The sequence below is a fragment of the Physeter macrocephalus genome, chromosome 21 (genome assembly GCF_002837175.3).
Source record: "Physeter macrocephalus isolate SW-GA chromosome 21, ASM283717v5, whole genome shotgun sequence".
In the NCBI taxonomy this organism is placed as follows: Eukaryota; Metazoa; Chordata; class Mammalia; order Artiodactyla; family Physeteridae; genus Physeter; species Physeter macrocephalus.
The window spans coordinates 51001316-51007594 of record NC_041234.1 but is presented as its reverse complement, the minus strand read 5'-3'; the positions used below and the strand labels follow the sequence as shown (position 1 = coordinate 51007594).

Here is a 6279-nt window from a genome sequence, read left to right as displayed (position 1 = left end):
GTTACCATTAATGCATTAATGTCTTTCACTAATAAATACTGAAAAAAATTGAATTTGTGTGTGTGTGTGTGTGTGTGTGTGTGTGTGTGTGTGTGTAAGATTCATCCTGGCAATATTGACTTTACAGCAGACTGACACTACTTGGCTCATGTTTCAAACACAATGCAAAATGTCTGTGCTGGTGTTAGTGTACAAAAGAATCAAAGCCACGTTAGATTACATTTAATAAAAAATGTGCATATACAGATTTACAACAATTTTAAAGACCAAAAAATATGGAACTGTTATGTGGTCTCAACAATAAACAAAATGTCTGTGCTGGTGTTAGTGTACAAAAGAATCAAAGCCACGTTAGATTACATTTAATAAAAAAGCAATGTGCATATACAGATTTACAACAATTTTAAAGACCAAAAAATATGGAACTGTTATGTGGTCTCAACAATAAACTCGAAAGCATATGACAAATAGTGGCTCCAGTGAACTGTTTATAAATACATTAGGTACAGTTATACTAAAAGTTGAATTCATTTTAAATCTTCAACAAATGTTCCTATATTTATAGTTTAACATTTCAGTTAAATGCATGCAATTACTCCTTATCCAAGCATAGCTGCTGCTCCTTGCATTTTATTGTTAAGGACTTTAACTGGCCATCTTTTTCAATTTGTAATCTTTCTTCACCATTCTTGACAATTCTCTTTGTAGTGATTTTTCTGTCATTAATTAATTTAGTAGAAGTTGACATAGATTTGAAGTTGCCCATCCCACTACCACCAAATGACACGGAAGAGAATGAAGTGAGGCCCTCATGATATAGTGAACTGAACAATGTAAATTTTGTGTCAAAAGAAGAAAATCCACCTCCAAAAGATGGAAATCCACTTAAGGCAGAGAAAAATGACCCTGTGCCCCAGCTTTTGTTTCCATGGGGCCCCTGCAATTACAAAATATGTTCTCAAGTGGGTCTTCAAAGAGGTCAAATAAAAAAAGTCTCTTCCACCAAAATATTCCCTGAAGACAACATCTGGATTAAGGAATCTGAAGCCAAACTCAAATGGCCTGTCAAAATGACTTCCACCTCCATCATTTGTTTTTGGCATATCTGTCATAGATGTCCCATTTTAAAAAATGTGATAACACCTCAAACACCTCGTATACCTTGGCTATTTGAATTTTCTCTCCTCTTTTTCTTCTCAAGATTTTTATCTGGTTGCTATACTGATGCCAGTTTCCAATAAGCCTTTTTAATATCCTTGGCTGAAGCATGTCTCTGCATGCATAGAACTTCATAGTAATCCATCATGTTTTAGCAAGCTGTTGGAAGGCGTCCAAGGATGTGGAAGCAGATGGATAGAAGCAGCAGCGACGGGGTGATGGCCTGGGTCTCCTGTTGGCTCTGGCATGGCTATGCTGGTCATGGAGGTGCAGACAGCAGCTCCCCAAGATTTCCTTTCTCTCCTTGGATTTAAGTTTTTAGATATGATTATAAATGGAATTCCATTCTTAATTTCATTTTTGGATTGTTGCTGGTGTACAGAAATACATCTGATTTTTGTTTTCATTTGTACCCTGCAATTATGAAGAACTTGCTTTTTAGTTCTACTAGCTTTCTTGTGGATTCTTTTGGATTTTCTAACGATTAGATCATATAATCTGTGAATAGAGGTAGCTTTACCCCTTCATTTCCAATGCTGATGCCCCCTTTTTTCTTGTATAATAGTTATTGCTAGTAGTACTTCCAGTAAGACATGAATGGCAAACGATGAAAGTGGATATCCTTGTCTTGTTAGTGATCTTAGGGGTAAAATTTGCAGTCTTTCATCAATGAATATGATGTTAACTGTGGGTTTTTCATAAATGTCCTTTATCATGTTGCAGAATTTTCCCTATATTCCCAGTTTTCAGAGTCTTTATCAAGAAAGGATGTTGGATTTTGTCAAATGCCTTTCCTGCATAAATTGAGATGATCGTGAGGGTTTTTTTCCCTTTGCTCTATTCACATCATGTATTACATTGATTGATTTTCTTATGTTGAACCACCCTTGCATTTCTGGAATAAATTTGACTTGGTCATGGTGAGTAATCCATTTAATATGCAACTGGATTTGGTTTTCTAATATTCTGTTGAGGGCTTTTGCATCTATAGTAATAAGGGATATTGATCTATAATTTTCTTCCTTGTTATGTCTTTATTTGGCTTTTTATCAGAGTGATGCTGTTCTCATAGAATGAGTTAGGAAGTACTTTAATTTTTTGAAAGAGTACTAAAAGTATTGTTTTTATTTCTTCTTTAAATGTTTGGTGGAAATCACCAAAATTAATTCAGGACTTAATTTTGTTGTCGGGTGTTATGTTAGTGATTCATTCTCTTTACTTGTTAGGCCTGTTGAGATTTTCTATTTCTTCTTGAGTCAGTTTAGGTGAATTGTGTATTTCAAGGAATTTATCCATTTCTTCTAAGTTATCTAATTTGCTGTACAATTTTTCATACTATTTTCTTGCAATTCATTTAATTTTGTTAGGGTCAGTTTTTGTGTCACCACTTATATTTCTCATCTTAGTTATTTGTATGTACTCTCTCTCCCTGTTTTTTTCTTAGTCTTACTAAACGTTTGGTGATTTTGTTTATCTTTCCAAGGAACCATCTTCTGATTTAATTAATTTTCTCTATTGTTTGCTTAGTCTATTTTATCACCACTTTGATCTTTATTATTTCCTTCTTTCTGTTACCTTTGGAATAGTTTCTTCCTCTTTTTCTGGTTCCTTCAGGTGTGAAGTTAGGTTACTGATCTGAGACCTTTATTCTTTTTTGATTTACATAATTACAGATATACATTTTCCTCTAACAACTGTTTTCACTGCATAGCATGATTTTAATGTGTTTTTATTTGCACTTGTCTCTAAGTATTTTCTAATTTCCATTACAATTTCTTCTTTGACCAATTGGCTGTTTGAATGTGTTGTTTAATTTTAATATATTTGTGATTTTATTAGTTCCTTCTGTTGTTGATATCTAACTTCATCCTGTTGTGGTCAGTGAAGATACTTTGTATGATAACCATCTTTTTACATCTATTGAGACTTCTTTTCTAGCTTAAAATATACTCTGTCCTGTTCCATGTGCATATGAGAGAATGTGTAATCTGCTGTTGTTGTGTAGAACATACTTTATATATGTCTGTTAGGTATATTTGGTTCAGAGTTGTTCCAGTCCTCTAATTCCTTATTTATTTTGTTTGGTTGCTATTTCCATTATAGAAAGAGAAGTATTGAAGCCTCTCACTCTTATGAAGAACTATCTATTTCTTCCTTCAATTCTGTCCAGTTTCCTTCATACATTTTGAGGATCTGTTATTAGGTTTGTAAATGTTTACAATTGTTATGTCTTCTTGTTGAACTGAATATTTTATTAATATATAATTCCTTCCTTTGTCTACTATAAACTTCGTGATTTAAAATCTACTTTATTTCATATTAGTATAGACACCCCTGATCTCTTTCAGTTACTATTTGCATGAAGTATTTTTCACTGTCAATATATTTGTGTGTTAGATCTAAAATGAGTCTCTTTTAGATACAATATAGTTTGATCATGTTTTATCTATTCTGCCAAGCTATGTCTTTTGATTAAAGATTTTATTCCTTTTACATTCCAAGTAGTTATTAATCAGGAGGTACTTCTTCTGCCATTTTGCTATTTGTTTACTATATGCCTTATGGCATTTTTGTAACTCATTTCCTACCATTACTGACATCTTTTGTGTTTGGATGATTTTTTTTCTAGTGAAACATTTTGATTCCCTTCTCATTACTTTTAGTGTATATTCTATACATAGGTACTTTGTGGTTACATTGATCATTACATTTAGCACCTTAACATTATAACAGTCTAATTAGAATGTATACCACCCTTGAATGTAAGTTGGTGCAGCCACTATGGAAAACAGTATGGAGGTTCCTCAGAAAACTAAAAATAGAATTACCATATGATCCAGCAGTCCCACTCCTGGGCATATAACCGGACAAAACTATAATTCAAAAAGATACATGCACTCCAATGTTCACAGCAGCACTATTAACAATAGCCAAAATATGGAAACAACCTAAATGTCTGTTGACAGAAAATGGATAAAGAAGATGCGGTACATATAAACAATGGAATACTACTCAGCCACAAAAAAACCCCACAAAATAATGCCATTTGCAGCAACCTGGATGTAAATAGAGATTATCATACTAAGTGAAGCAAGTCAGAAATAGAAAAATACCATATGATATCACTTATATGTGGAATCTAAAATACAGCACAAATGAACCTATGTACAAAACAGAAACACACAGAGATCAGACTTGTGGTTGCCAAGGGGGATGGGGGGAGGGAGAGGGATGGACTGGAAATTTGGGGTTGGTAGATGCAAACTATTACATTTAAAATGCATAAACAAAAAGGTGCTACTGTATAGCAAGGGGTACTATATCCAATGTCCTGTGATAAAACAAAATGGAAAAAAATATTTTAAAAAAGAATGTCTATATGTGTATAACTGAGTCACTTTGCTGTACAGCAGAGATTGGCACAACATTGTAAATCAACTACAATTCAATTAAAAAACAAAAAAGAATGTATACCACCTTAACTTCAATATCATACAAAACCTCTGTTCCAGTAGAGCTCTGTCCTTCCCTCCTTCTATCATTGATGACATAGACTACATATTTATAAATTGTGTGCCCAATAAATAGAATAATTTTAATGCATTTATCTTTTCAATCATGTAGAAAATAAAAATTGGCATTACACAATTTTCCATGTATTTATCTTTACCAGATATTTATTTCACTAATAATTACTGATGTTGAACATTTTTTCATGTGCCTGTTGGCCATCTGTATGTCTTCTTCGGAAAATGTCTATTCATTTCCTCTGCCCCCCTTTTTAATCAGGTTGTTTGCTTTTGTTTTTGAGTTCTATGAATTCTTTATATACTTTGGACATTAACCCCCTATTGGATATATGATTTGCAAATATCTTCTCCCATTCAGTAGGTTCTCTTTTTGTTTTGTTGATGATTTCCTTTGATAGGCAGAAACTATTTAGTTTAATGTAGGCAGTCTCATCTGTTTATTTTTGTTTTGGTCCCCATGCCTGAGGAGACATATCCAGAAAGATAATGCTGAGACTGATTTCAAAGAGCATACTGCCTATGTTTTATTCTAGTTTTATGGTTCCAGTTCTTACATTCAAAGCTTACATACAATCCATTTTCAGTTGATTTTTGTTTATGGTGAAACAAGGTGATCTAGTTTCATTTTTCTTTTTGCTTTGCATGTGACTGTCAAGTTTCCCCATCATTTACTGAAAAGAGTATCGTTTCTCCATTGTATGTTCTTTGCTACTTTATCATAAATTAATTGTCCACATTATGTCTGGGTTTCTGCCAATACCATGCTGTTTTGATTACTATACCTTTGTAATACACTTTGAAACTAGAGAGTGTTACACCTCCAGATTTGATCTTTTTTCTCACGGTTGCTTTGACTATTTGGGGTATTTTGTGGTTCCACATAAATTTTATAATTTTTTGTTCTATTTCTGTGAAAAATGTCCTTAAGATTCAGACAGGAATTGCACTGAATATATAGATTCTTTTAAATAATATGGACATTTAAACAATGTGAATTCTTCCAATCAATGAGCAGGAAATATCTTTCCCTTTATTTGTGTCTTCTTCAACAATATCTTCTACTCTTCAGAGTACAGGTATTTCACCTCGTTAAATTTGTTCCTGGGTGTATTATTCTTTTTGATACAACTGTAAATGGGATAGTTTTCTTCACTTCTCTTTCTGATAGCTCATTATTATTGTATAGAAATTCAACAGATTTCTGTGTATTAATTTCCTATTCTGCAACTTTACTGAATCCATCTCTTATTTATAATAGTTTTTTGGTGAAGTCTTTAGGGCTTGATGATCTGTCCTTTGATGAAATTGGAGTGCTAAAGTTCCCTGCCATTATTGTATTGTCAATTTTTCCCTTTATATCTGTATTTGCTTTATATACTTAGGTGCTCCTACACTGGATTCATAAATGTTAAAAAGTAAAATATACACTTCTTGTATTGATCCCTTTATCACAATATAACGCCCTTCTTTGTCTTTTGTTAGACTTTGCTTTAAAGATTTTTTCTGATATTACTGCTACCACCCTTTTATCATTTCCATGTGCATAAAATATCTTTTTTCCATCCCTTCATTTTCAGTATGCATGTGTCTT

General features: G+C 32.9%; 1 pseudogene; it reads right to left on the bottom strand.

Moving 5' to 3' along the window:
- Positions 1-324: 324 nt before the first annotated feature.
- Positions 325-1982, bottom strand: LOC102982073 (dnaJ homolog subfamily B member 6-like; annotated as a pseudogene).
- Positions 1983-6279: the final 4297 nt, after the last annotated feature.